The sequence below is a fragment of the Chiloscyllium punctatum genome, chromosome 8, assembly GCF_047496795.1.
Source record: "Chiloscyllium punctatum isolate Juve2018m chromosome 8, sChiPun1.3, whole genome shotgun sequence".
Taxonomy (NCBI): domain Eukaryota; kingdom Metazoa; phylum Chordata; class Chondrichthyes; order Orectolobiformes; family Hemiscylliidae; genus Chiloscyllium; species Chiloscyllium punctatum.
The window spans coordinates 109645304-109659637 of NC_092746.1; the positions used below are offsets into that span (position 1 = coordinate 109645304).

Consider the following 14334-nt stretch of genomic DNA (forward strand, 5'->3'; position numbering starts at 1 on the left):
GCTTGTTTTGAGCGCTGTATTGATGAAAGAAATTAGTTTTTAATGCAACATCTTTTGATGGCTCATTACTGTTCACTAATTTGTTTAATAAACGTATTATCTTCAATCTCTGATTCTTTGCTATGTAACTGGTGCATGAGTCAAATCAATCCTTCATAACACTTTGCCTCTGGTATTTCCATCCAGATGTTCACAGTTGAGAGTAAAATAGTAGGAATGTAACATCCTGATAATGTCCCCTATTTACATATCGATGCAAATTTCCAGCTCTGTGCTGCTGTAAGTTGCTGTATTTTACCTCCTAAAGCCATGGAATGTCAGTACAAGCAATGTGATGGACGGCTTCCTCCTGGTTTCCCTGCATAAGTTTCTTTTGGCCTTATTTGATTTAGAGAATATCAACTTGCGCCATTTAATAATTTCAGAACCTGCTGCTGGGTCAGTCTTTCAGCAGATCATGACCAGTAACTTGTGTCTCATTCCGAGCTTTGACTTTGGTTTGAATGCCATCGTGAATCTGCAGTGGGCAAACATTTAGGGGAGATGCTTGGGATTTGAGGAGCCAGTCATATTCGTCTGGTCCAGAGCATGGATTTTTGTCGTTTGGAGTTGAGCCTAACGCGGGAGAAGTGAGTGATGAGGGAAGTCCCCCAGTCTCTGTGGTGGCGGCCGCATTGAGAACAGACAGCTGCGGTCTCCCAGAGAGTGAGCTAAGTGGAGAAACTTGGGGCCATGATATGGCTAAACAGTCAAGAAAGATTGTTGAGCTTTTAACTTGATTTCTTTATCTTTCTAGTTTATAATAAGAAAGATAATATTAACTATTACCTTTTATTTCTTTATTTTTATACTATAATGGCCTGTAATGCTTAACTTTTTAACTTGGGTGCAAAGTAGTTTTTAAAAAAAAGAAACAAAAGGTACCTTTGTACGTAAAATGGGACTGTGTGTGGTGACATTGTATACTTCTCACTGTACTCCTGTGCATCTGTACTTGAGTACACACGATGATAAAATCTGAATTAATATCCAATGTAGAAAATATAGGCAGGTGTAGTTGATCTGGCTCTTTAAGCCTGTTCAGTCAATCAATATGATCTCAGCTGCTCATCCAACACTGTACCCTTGTCCAGCTTTCACCTCAGGCCCTTTATCCCTAAGTGCTATATTCTATAAAATACAAACAGAGTGCTCTGTCTCTCAAGGAAAATGAGTAAATGAACCAAGGGTCTTCCTTTCCCTCTTAATTGAGTGAAGAGCCTTGGATTTTACTGCACATTGCATCTGTGTTGACATTTTAGTATCGTTCAAAACTAATCCAACTTTTCCCGTGCTTATCCAATTGTCCTGAACCTTTCTCTGTTTCAAATTTTCCTGTTTAGTGGACCAAATCTCACTGTCTGAATCGATTCTTAAAGCAAAACATTTTCCACATGTCCGTATCACTTGATGTAAAGAGAGTATGATTACACATCCTGTTAACCAGAGTTAATCTTTTTATAGTCACTCCCTGAAAAGATTTTGTAACTTTCAATGCCTCCATGAAATTTCCTCCTGGGTTTCTGTACTTTAGTAGAAATAGTCTGTCTCATCCCTATCAATAACTATAATTTCCTCTTCCATGATACTAAGTTTAGCGCTTGTTCTGGCTTTCAAATATCTACCATTGTGAGGTGCTTCAACAACATACAGTGTTGCAACTTTGGCACAATCCATGTTTTATATAAGTATGTACTCTGTCCTTTTACTCTTGAATGTTAATTGGCAATTTATAAAGCCCCAAATTAATTGGCTTTTTATGGATTTATCTGCCAGCATGCTTAGGATGAATTTGTGCGTGCAAACTTCATTCCTCAGAGTTCCTCAGTGTCTTTTCAGTTGAGTATATATTCCCTGGGCATGTCTGCGATAACTAGTGCATACTGAGGAGGCAATGTTGGCTTTCAACTCTGTTCTCAGTGCAATCCTCTACCATCGCCATGCTCACTTTGAGGAGCAACCTGATTTTGGACTGAAATAAATGAAAGTACAAGTCTTAACATGAAAGGAAAAGGCTGGAAGTGTGCAGCAGGTTGAAGGAGATGGAGACTGTTATGAAGTTTCTGGTACTCAACTTTCAGTGAGGCAGCTGAGTTCTCCCAGAGAGTGAGCTAAAACTTGAACTGTTACCTTTATTTTTTTAATTTTCTAGTTTATATAAAGCATTTTAACAATAACTATTACCTTTGTTAATTTTTCTAGTTACACTATAATGGTCTGTAATGCTTAACTTTATCACTTTGTTTCTCTTTTTTTTTACTACATTGTCCCTCCTAAGATTTTTGTAATTAGGCAGCTGTGTGTGGCGATATTGTAGACCTTTTACTGTACCCTGTAATTGAGTACATGTGACTGCATTTTGGGAAAGCAAATCTTACCATTAAGTGTACAAGTCCTGTTAAGGTCCTAAGGAGTGTTGCTGAACAAAGAGACCTTGGAGTGCAGGTTCATAGCTCTTTGAAAGTGGAGTTGCAGGGAGATAGGATAGTGAAGAAGGCGTTTGGAATGCTTTCCTTTATTAGTCACAGTATTGAGTACAGGGGTTGGGAGGTCATGGTGCGGCTGTGCAGGACATTGGTTAGGCCACTGTTGGAATCTTGTGTGCAGTTCTGGTCTCCTTCCTATCGGAAAGACGTTGTGAAACTTGAAAGGGTTCAGAAAAGATTTACAAGGGTATTGCCAGGATTGGAAGATTTGAGCCATAGGGAGAGGCTGAACAGGCTGAGGCTGTTTTCCCTGGAGCATCGGAGGCTGAGGGATGACCTCATAGAAGTTTATAAAATCATGAGGGGCATGGATAGGATAAATAGACAAAGTCTTTTCCCTGGGGTGGGGGAGTCCAGAACTTGAGGACAAAGGTTTAGGGTGAGAGGGGAAAGATGTAAAAGAGACCCTAAGGAGCAACATTTTCAGCAGAGGGTGGTACGTGTATGGAATGGGCTGCCAGAGGATGTGGTGGAGGCTGGTACAATTGCAATATTTAAAACGTATCATGGTTATATGAGCAGGAAGGGTTTAGAGGGATGTGGGCCAGATCCTGGCAGGTGGGACTAGTTTGGGTTGGAATACCTGGTTGGACAGAAGGGTCTGTTTCCAATCTGTACATCTCTATGAATGGATGCCCTCTCATAATGGGTTAGGCCAACTGAATCTGGAAGCAGTGGTAAGGAAGACTTTAATGCGCTCAGAGCAGTCAGTTCAGCTTCAACTACTGAAGGGGGAGGGAGGAGTGTATCAAAGATCCCTTTCTTCACTACATGACATGAGTGTGACAGTACTCTGACTAATCTCAAAATCCATTCCTCTCAGGTGCAGGTCAAACAGCCATGACTCAGCACTGAACTAGTCAGCAACAGTGAGCGATTGGAGGTTAGCTGATGCTGCACCTCCTGTGTTCAGTGAGTGATCATGCGTAAAACTTTTTGCCAGTTCAATACTTCATTAGACAAACTGCGTTGTAGGGTCAGCTCCACAATTACCTCTGTCCACTTTGTTCTGCAGAGGCTGTCTCACAAGGCTTTCCCCGAAGTTTATTGTGTAACTTGGCTAATAGTTTTTCAACCGTAGTTGATGCGCCATAATTGAATGGCACTCCCCCACAGAACAGTGACCCCTGTGTTCAAGTACATTTGAAACCATGCTCAAACACTAAAGCTTGTAATAGCTCCTTTTGGAATTGTTGCTGTGTCTCAGGGTCCCTTGGCTTATTGCTGGTGACTTTTTTTAAAAGCTGCTGAGTGGGAGTTATGGTTGGAGAGGCTTGCGCATTCACTGCAAGGTTAGTTGAGAAGGAAGTGGGAAGATGAAATGTTAAAACTCTTTGTTTTATTTTCTTTGCCAGCTTCAGTTTCAGAGTTAACAGAAGCTCTGCTGTGTTGGGCTGTTCAGCTGCAGCAAATCTGCAAAAGCTCCATAGGTGTAGTGTGTTCCAGTTTGAAAGAAGCTTTGAATAAACCTTTTCCTTCAAGTCTGTATACAATTCAAGTAATGGTCAGGTTGATAACAGGATACAAAGTTAAGTAGGAATGTTCTGACAGAAAGAGAATACAGGCCCAGCTTCCCAAATCTCTATTCACGGGACAATCCCATGTCAGGTGAATCTTTTTTGCACTCCTTCAGTGGCAATAATATCATCCCCTCGGGTAAATAAACCAGAATTGCACATAGTACTGTAATTGTGCTTTGACCAATCTCCTGTACAGTCCAAGCAAGATTTTTTAATATATTCATGACCGATGTGCCAGCATTTATTGCCCGTCCTTAGTTGCCCTTCAGAAGGTGATGGTGAGCTGTCGTCTTGAATTGCTGCAGTCCATGTACCCTGGATTGACCCACAATGCACTTGGGAGTGAGTTCCATGATTTGACCTAATGACACCGAGGGGCCAGCGATATAGTTCCACCCTATTTGTGATGCAACATCCTGGTAAATCTCTTCTGAACCCTCTCCATCTTAATAATATCCTTCCTATAACTGGGCGACCAGCACTGGACACAGTATTCCAGAAGAGGTCTCGCCAATGTCCTATACAACCTCAACATGACTTCCCAACTCCTATACTCAAAGGACTGAGCAATGAAGGCAAGTACAGTCTGTTGTTGGGAAGAAGACTCGCAGGTGGTGGTGTTCTCATGTATCTGCTGCCCTTATCCTTCTAGATGGAAGTGGTCATGGGTTTGGAAGGTGCTGTCAAAGGATCTTTGGATAAATCTCTGGGACCTGATCTAAAGTATCCCAGAATGTTGTGAGAAGTAAGGGAGGAAATTGCGAGACCCCTTGCAGAAATATTTGCATGATCTATAACTATGGGTGAGGTACCTGATTACTGGAGGATGGCTAATGTACCTTTGTGTCAAAAAGAGGTTGTAGGGGAAAACCAGAAAACTATAGACCTGTGAGTGGGTAAACTGTTTGGTTGTGGGCAAATTGTTGGAGGTGATTCAAAATGTTCATAAATCCTATGTTTTATAAAGGCAAAAATTGATTAGGGATAGTCACCATGGTTTTGTGTGAGGAAAATCATGTCCCACAAACTTGAGTTTTTTGAGGAAGCTATCAAGAAGATTGATGACGACAGAGCAGTAAATATTGTTTATTTGGATTTTAGTAAAGCCTTTGACAGGGTTCAGCATGGTAGACTAACTAGTAAAGTTAAGCCACGTGGGATTTAGGGTGAGCTCGCCAATTGGATACATAATTGGCTTAAATGGCGGGAGACAGTGGGGAGAGTTGCTTTTTGGACTGGAGGCCTGTTACCTGTGGTGTTTCACAGGGATGAGTTCTGGGTCCTCTTTTATATGTCATGTTTTTTTTTTAAAAACGATTTGGATGCGAATATAGAGGCACGGTTAGTAATTTTGCAGACGACACCAAAATTGGTGGCATAATAGACAGTGAAAAAGGTTTTCTGAGATTGCAAAGGGATCTTGATCAATGGGCTGAAAAATGGCAAATGGAGTTCAATCTGGATAAATGCAAGTTATTGCATGTTGGTACAACAAACAAGGCTAAGGCCTTGGGTAGTGTTACAGGACAGAAGGACCTCTTTGTTCTGGTACATAATTCTTTAAAATTTGCATCACATATAGACAGGGTAGTTAAAGGTGTTTGGTACACTTGGTTTCATTGCTCAGTCCTTTGAGTATAGGAGTTGGGAAGTCCTGTTGAGGTTGTATAGGACATTGGTGAGACCTCTTCTGGAATACTGTGTCCAGTGCTGGTCGCCCAGTTATAGGAAGGACATTATTAAGATGGAGAGGGTTCAGAAGAGATTTACCAGGATGTTACCAGGCATGGAATGTTTAGGTTATAAAGAAAATTTGGATATGCTGGGACTTTTTTCTCTAGAGTGCAGGAGGTTGAGAGGCAATCTGATAAAGTTTATAAAATTACGAGGGGTAAAGATAGAGTTCCTAGTAGTTGTCTTTTCCCGAGGATGGGGGATTTCAAGACTAGGGAGACACATGTGGTTGCAGGTTAGCCCACTGAGCTGGTGCATTGTCATGCAAACGTTTCATCACGATAGGTAACAACATCAATGCGACTTATTGAAGCGTTATAATTCCACTCCGCTTGATATTTGCCCTGGTCTGTTAAGGTGGGTGCTGTCACTTCCGGTTTTCCTACGCAGTGGTTTGTAAGTGGGATCTATGTCAACATGTTTGTAGATGGTATTGCGGATTGAAAACCAGGTCTCTAAGAAGTCCTGTGCGTGCCTCTGGTTAGCTTGTCCTAGAATCGTTATGTTGTCCCACTCAAACTGGTGGTCCTCTTTGTCTGCGTGTGTTGAAATGAGGGAGAATTGGCCATCCAGTTTTGCTGCTAGTTGGTGTTCGTGCATCTGGATTGCTAGTTTTCTGCTGGTATGTCCGATGTAATATTTGTCGCAGTTGTTACATGGAATTTTGTGTATCATGTTGGTCCTGCACGTTACGGGTATGGGGTGTTTTGTTCGTGAGTAGCTGGTGTAGTGTGATCCTGTGTAATGATTCCTAGTTATTATTTCTGATATGTTTTTGATATAGGGTGGGGTGACGAGAGTGTTGGGACATAGTGTCTCTTTGGTGTTAGCTGTCCGATAGGCATTGGCAGATGAAGCCGTTGGGGTATCTATTGTTTGTGAAAACCTTGTATAGGCATTCGTCCTCATTCTTGCATCATTCTGGTGTGTTGCCGTGCGAAGTAGCTTGTCTTAAATGTCCTGGCACAGCTCCATTCATGGACATTGGGGTGGTCGCCGTTGTAGCTGAGGATTTGGTTCAGTGGGTGGCCTTTCTGTATAGCTTGGTTACAGATTCTCTATCGGTCCTTCATTCGACAGTGATGACTCGCAATGGGAGTCGATTGTTGTTTTCCTGCTCTCCAGTGAATGTGGTGTTGATGGGCTGTTGTGTTTCCTCTAGCTTATGCATTTGATGACAAATGTGTCATCAATAGTTTGGGTTGGATTATGGGGAGGGCTGTGGGTTCTAGTCTTTCCATGACTGCTTCGGCTCGAAGCTCTGATAAGGGTAGTCCCATGGGTGTGCCATTGATTTGTTGATATACTTGGCCATTGAAGCTGAAGTAAGTGGCGAGGCATAAGTCAAGTGGTTTGGTATGTTGTGTTGGGGGTCAGCGTTTCCAGTTCTTTCAGTAGTGCTGTGGATGATTCTTCCTCCAGTGGTATGTCAATGGAAGTAAACTGCTGTGAGGTCAAAGGAAACCATGATTTCTTCATCGTCGATCTTAATATTGTTGAGGAGTTTCTGAGCTGAGTGGATAGCATGAGTTGGTCCATTGACAAGGTGTTTCAGTCTCTGCTTTGGCCAGTTTGTGTTAGTGTGCTCGGTAAGGAAACTGTGGGTGAGAGAGTGATGTTGCTTTAAGCACTCTGGGGAGTCTCCACCACCAAACCATCATCTCCCAGACCATCCATAACCTCATCACCTCAGGGGATCTCCCATTCACGGCCTCCAACCTCATAGTCCCACAACCCAGCACCGCCCGTTTCTACCTCCTGCCCAAAATCCACAAACCTGACTGCCCCGGCCGACGCATTGTCTCAGCCTGCTCCTCCCCCACCGAACTCATTTCTGCATACCTCAACACGGTCCTGCCCCCTTAGTCCAAGAACTCCCCACCTATGTTCGGACACCACTCACGCCCTCCACCTCCTCCATGATTTTCGCTTCCCCGGCCCCCAACGCCTTATCTTGACCATGGACATCCAGTCCCTATACACCTCCATCCCCTATCACGAAGGCCTCAAAGCCCTCCGCTTCTTCCTTTCCCGCCGAACCAACCAGTACCCTTCTACTGATGGTCTCCTTCGACTGACTGAACTGGTCCTCACTCTTAACAACTTCTCCTTCCAATCCTCCCACTTCCTCCAAACCAAAGGAGTAGCCATGGGCACCCGCATGGGCCCCAGCTATACCTGCCTCTTCGTAGGATATGTGGAACAGTCCATCTTCCGCAGCTACACTGGCACCACGCCCCACCTTATCCTCCGTTACATTGATGACTGTATCAGCGCTACCTCGTGCTCCCACGAGGAGGTTGAACAGTTCATCCACTTTACTAACACCTTCCACCCTGACCTCAAATTTACCTGGACCGTCTCAGACTCCGCCCTCCCCTTCCTAGACCTCTCCATCTCTACCTCGGACGACCGACTCAACACGTATACTATAAACCGACTGACTCCCACAGCTACCTAGATTACACCTCTTCCAACCCTACCCCCTGTAAAAACGCCGTCCCATATTCCCACCTTCGCCACATCTGCTCCCAGGAGGACCAATTTCAGTACCGAACAACCCAGATGCCCTCCTTCTTCAAAGACCGCAATTTCCCCTCAGACGTGGTTGACTGTGCTATCTACCGCATCTCCTCCACTTCCTGCTCCTCCGCCCTTGAACCCTGCCCCTCCAATCACCACCAGGACAGAACCCCACTAGTCCTCACCTACCACCCCACCAACCTCCAGATACATCGGATTATCCTTCATCATTTCCGCCACCTCCAAACTGACCCCACCACCAAGGATATATTTCCCTCCCCACCCCTATCAGTGTTCCGGAAAGACCACTCCCTCCGCCACGCCCTTGTTAGATCCACACCTCCCGGCACCTTCCCCTGCAATCGCAGAAAATGCAAACCTTGCGTCCACACCTCCCCCCTCACTTCCCTCCAAGGCCCTTTCAATATCCATCAGAAATTCACCTGCACCACCACACGCATCATTTACTGCATTTGCTGCACCCAATGTGGCCTCCTACACATTGGGGAGACAGGCTGCCTACTTGCGGAACGTTTCAGAGAACACCTCTGGGACACCTGCACCAACCAACCCAACTACCCCGTGGCTGAACACTTTAATTCCCCCTCCCAGTCCGCCAAGGACATGCAGGTCCTTGGCCTCCTCCATCGCCAGACCATGGCAACACGACACTTAGAGGAAGAGCAACTCATCTTCCGCCTCGGAAGCCTCCAACCACAAGGGATGAATGCAGATTTCTCCAGCTTCCTCATTTCCCCCAACCCTCAGACTCAGCACCGCCTTCTTGACCTGCAATCTTCTTCCCGACCTCTCCGGCCTATCACCCTCACCTTAACCTCCTTCCACCTATCGTGTTTCCAACGCCCCTCCCCCAAGTCCCTCCTCCCTACCTTTTATCTTAGCCTGCTTGGCACACCCTCCTCGTTCCTGAAGAAGGGCTTATGCCCGAAACGTCGATTCTCCTTCGCCTTTGATGCTGCCTGACCTGCTGCGCTTTTCCAGCAACATATTTTTAAGCTCTGATCCCCAGCATCTGCAGTCCTCACTTTCTCCAAGTTGGGGAGTCTGTAGTCTTGTTGGAGCATCTGGGCAATTAGAGCAATCACGTCAGGCAGCATCAGAGGAGCAGGAAAATCGCTGTTTCGGGCAAAATCCCTTCATCAGGAATCCTGACGATATTGCTGATGAAGGGCTCTTGTCTGAAACCTCGACTGTGCTGCTCCTCGGATGCTGCCTGACCTGCTGTGCTTTTCCAGCACCACACTCTCGACGCTGATCTCCAGTATCTGCAGTCCTCACTTTCTCCTACTTATCCCATCATGTTCCCTGACTTGTGCCTTGTAGATGGTGATAAGGCTTTAGTCTGCTCTTGTTGCCACAGCGATCAAACGGTTAGTCTAGTTCAGTTTTTCAGCACTTGTACCTCCCAGGATGATGTAAGTGGCCTATTCAGTACCATTGCGATGGTCATTTTCTGGCACTTGTATGGTGCAGGTGCCTAGACTGCTAATTGCTGTGACAGTGGGGAAGTGGAGGCAGATGCAGGTAAGGGATGTTAGTGACAATGTTTTGGTCCTGACTCTCTACACTGGTGTTCGTCCACAGGTTGGTGTTGATATCGCGCTCGAATCCTGTTGACGTGACATTGTGCATGTTTTTCGAAAGAGTCCGACTCTTTTCCCCCAATCTGAGGGAAGCCCGAAGTACAACCTGCCTTTCCTGTACCTGCCAGGTCACCACTCCTCTCCAGTCACCGACTGAAAAAAGGAAAACTCAATTCAGTGCCAATTAGCTGCTGGATGGTGCTCAGATTGTGAAATATCTGAATGCTTCAAGGGAATAACATTTTGAGAAGTTTTGGAGTTTATTCTGAAGTACCAGATACCAGATACCATAGTTGCCTGGATCAGTTTGTCCAGAAAAAGCACTTACAGGGAGAATTGAGGCTGTAGCAATGTGTGTTCCTCTGGTATTTTGAGGAGGGAAAGTACAATGTAGTTTGGACGAAGAATGGACTGTCCAAACGCTGAAATGTAAGGCTCTTGTTTTAAACCCTATTTGGCCACTTCCCATTTCATTGAGAATCCAGAGCAATTAGTGTGAAAGCCATCTTACTGCAGAGTGAAAAATCTCAGAGGGAAGTGTTTCCGAAATCACCTTGAGGTGAGGGATACAGAAGGGAAACTAATGAAAAGTAAACAAGCGTTTATGGCCCGAATGATGCTTCGAGGTTATGGCATTTTTTTCAGAGCTCAGTTTTGTAGAAAATAGTCTGGGTTTAGCTACATTCATAAAGTCATAGGTATACAGCACGGAAACAGACCCTTTTGTCCAACTCGTCTGTGCTGACCAGATATCCTAAATTAATCTAGTCACATTTGCCAGCACTTGGCGCATATCCCTCTAAACCCTTCTTTTTCATGATCTCCAAATGTCTTTTAAATGTTGTAATTGTACCAGCCTCCTCTGGCAGCTCGGTCCATACACACCACCATCTGTCAAAACGTTGGCCCTGAGGTCCCTGTTTAATCTTTCTCCTCTCACCCTAAACCAATGCCCTCCAGTTTTGGACTTGCTTACCCTGGGGAAAACATCATGATTATTCACTGGATTAGTGATGCTGGAAGAGCACAGCAGATCAGGCAGCATCCAATGAGCAGCAAAATCGACGTTTTGGGCAAAAGTCCTTCATCAGGAATCAAGGGCTTTTGCCCGAAACGTCGATTTCGCTGCTCGTTGGATGCTGCCTGAACTGCTGTGCTCTTCCAGCACCACTAATCCAGTATTCGGTTTTCAGCATCTGCAGTCATTGTTTTTACCATCTTGATTATTCACCCTATCTATACCCCTCATGATCTTATAAGGTCACTTCTCAGTCTCTGACGCTTCAGAGAAAATAGCCTCAGCCTTTTCAGCCTCTCCCTATGGCTCAAACCCACCAATCCTGGCAATGTCCTTGCAAATCTTTTCTGGGCACTTTCAAGTTTCATAACATCCTTCCTATAGCCAGGAGATCAAAAATGCAGGCAGTATTCCAAAAGTGGTCTGACCAATGTCCTGTACAGCTGCAGCATAACCTCCCAACTCCTATACTCCATGCTCTGACCAGTAAAGGAAAACATACCAGATGCTGCCTTTACTATTCTGTCTACCTGCAACTTTACTTTCAAGGAGCTATGAGCCTACGACTCCAAGGTCTCTTTGTTCAGCAACACTCCCTAGGACCTTACCATTAAATGTATAAGTCCTGCTCTGATTTGCCTTTCCAAAATGCAGTATCTCACATGTATCTAGATTCAATCCATCTACTACTCCTCGGCCCATTGACCCATCTGATCAAGATCCTGTTGTAATCTGAGGTAACCTTCTTCGCTGTCCACTACACCTCCAATTTTGGTGTCATCTGCAAATTTGCTAACTATACCTTTTTGTGTTCATATCCAAATCATTTATATAAATGACGAAAAACAACGCACCCAGCACTGATCCTTGTGGCACACCACTAATCACAGGACTCCAGGCTGCAAAGCAACTTTCCTCCACCACTGTCTTTTACCTCCGAGCTAATTTTGTATCTAAACGACTGTACTTCATGTGATCTAACCTTTATAATCAATCTATCTTGCGGAACCTTGTTGAGCACTTTTGTCTTCAATACCAAGCCTGTATGGTAATCCAAGATTGTTTCTCCTCCAATCTGAGGGCAATGGTAATCTGTTGGCTTGTATTATTGACTGGTAGCTCTATGCATAAAGCACATTCCATGATATATTGTTGATGCCAAATTGGGAGGTATTCAGGCTTCTTAATGATAAATGTTGGTGATTCCTTGTGGGGTGATGCTATGGATATTGAAAAGTGGTCTTACTGAGATTAAAATGGAATTTAAGATTGGCAAGTCAGACTTCACTGGCTTTATGTTGATTTTGCCATTAAGTAACATACGTGTGGAGTAATTTCAAGTTGGTGCTTAGTGTTGGTGTGCAACTCGGTCATAAGGTGATAGAAGAAACAGTTGTGGAGCTTGTTTGATTAGTTAAATGGCACATGACCAGGTGTGTTGGACCTCAGTTCTGTGATGAAGTGTCCTAAAATCAAGTTTGTTTTAAGAGCAAGCAAAACACCTGAAAGACTTAAAGGACCTGGGGACAATTTTATTTTGACGGAGAATAGTTAGTGTGGAATGAACTTTCAGAGGAAGTGATGGATATGGGTACAGTTACAACATTTAAAAGATATTTGGATAAATTCATGGGTGGGAAAGGTTTGGAGGGATATGGGCCAAGCGCAGGCAGATGGGTCTAGTTTGGGAACATGGTCAGCATGGACTGCTTGAACTGAAGGGTCTGATTCCATGCTATTTGACTCAAATTAAAAACAAACGCAGAAATAGACAAGTTTCTATCCTTGGGTGACCCCAGAGGACATTAGTTATTTTTAGTGATCATTCCCATGTTGTTTTTCTTAATGGGCATTTGATTACATTTCGTTTCATAATGTTATTGGGTGGGTAGGTGGATAGAGGTGGGATGTACTGACGTTAAGTTTAGGAAGCAAAGTGAATAGGGTTGTTCAATTTACTGGAAAACCAGTGGAGTTTGTAGACGCAGGGCATTGGAGATTTTATTTGGCAAAAATAGGGGGGAGTTCTAAAAATGGGTTGAAGGATTGTGGGGAACTGGTAGGAAAGAGGAGTTGTAGCAGAGATGAGATCAACCATGATTTTATTAAATGGCGGAGCAGGCTCAAGGGACTGAATTGCCTACTCCTGCTCCTCATTCTTCCATTCTTAAAACTGTTGGCCCATAGTTGTGGGATAATCTTCTTTCTGTAAGAGTGAGCAGAATGAAAAAAAAATGTAATTTTTGGTCCTGGTAGCCTGAAGCCAATGTGATTTGGGAGTGAGAGTCTAATACTATGCATGATTAAATATTGATCAATCACTCTCAAATCCAGTCAGGAATTTGAGAGAGAACTTGATTTACTCAGAATTGGAAGTTCACCCCCTTGTCACATGAAGTAATGAAAGCGATGAGCACGAACGCAGTTAAATACGTGAGGGAGGAAGGAATAGACAGATGTTTAGGTAGAGCACGATGAAGGAAGGTGGCAGGTTCTGGTGTGAAACATGGTCTATTGGTCCCACATGGGTTTGTCTTTGTAAACTTCTGTGACGCATCCAAGTTGAGGCGATTTTGAGGGAAAGAGCTGCAAATGCTGATGGTGTTTGCCAAGAACCACAATAAGAATAAATCTGAATGTTACACTTCCGTTTAATATCAACGATGTTCTATCTGATCTCAGTATTTTGGGATAACTTTTTGGGTAACCTTTCTGGGATGTAATTAACCTTTTCCGGTTGATCCCTGGTGAGCCACAGTCAATACTGTTACAGAAGCACTTGACAAAAGAATAAATCCGGTTCCTGACTGTGACTCATTAGTTAGTTCTGTGCTCTTGAGAGAATTGATCAGAGCAGTTCCAATGATAGAAGGCATCCCTTTAGAATTTGAAGCAGTTAATTTGAATCATTCTGCACTATGAAGTATTTCTTCTTTCCACTTTAATTCCTTTTAGTGCATACTCTCCAATTCCACTCATTAGTGTCGCTGTTCTCCCTTTCTGCACCCACCCCCCACCCACCCAGCCCAATCAATGTTATTCATCCTTTAATGACCTTGTACAGTTTTCTTTTGTCAAATAAAACACGCAGCTTTCGCCTTTACTCAACTGCATACAGACATGGGTAGATTGCATCTTCCTGCAGGCTGTTCAGTATAACATTTTCCTAGCTGACAATTTATTTCCCCTTATTTCTGTCTCCTGACCTCAGTCCAAAACAGTATTCTTTTGCGATTTCTTAGGATTGCAGTTTCCTTCAACCAAGAGGAGTCAGCGATGGGCTTTGGAATGTGAAGAGCTTCACATTGATATCGAAGTTGAGTTTGCAGATATAGAAGATAGGCATATTTCCAGATGCTTCCTGTGTTGGTAACCATCTTGAGTTCCTGGTCAATGCAGTTGGCCTGTGA

The 14334-nt window shown here is 44.0% G+C and overlaps 1 protein-coding gene across 1 annotated transcript in view; it reads left to right on the plus strand.

Annotated features, from left to right (window-relative positions):
• Positions 1-14334, plus strand: part of paxip1 (PAX interacting (with transcription-activation domain) protein 1) — a 119094-nt gene that overhangs the window by 70373 nt on the left and 34387 nt on the right. The window lies entirely within an intron of this gene.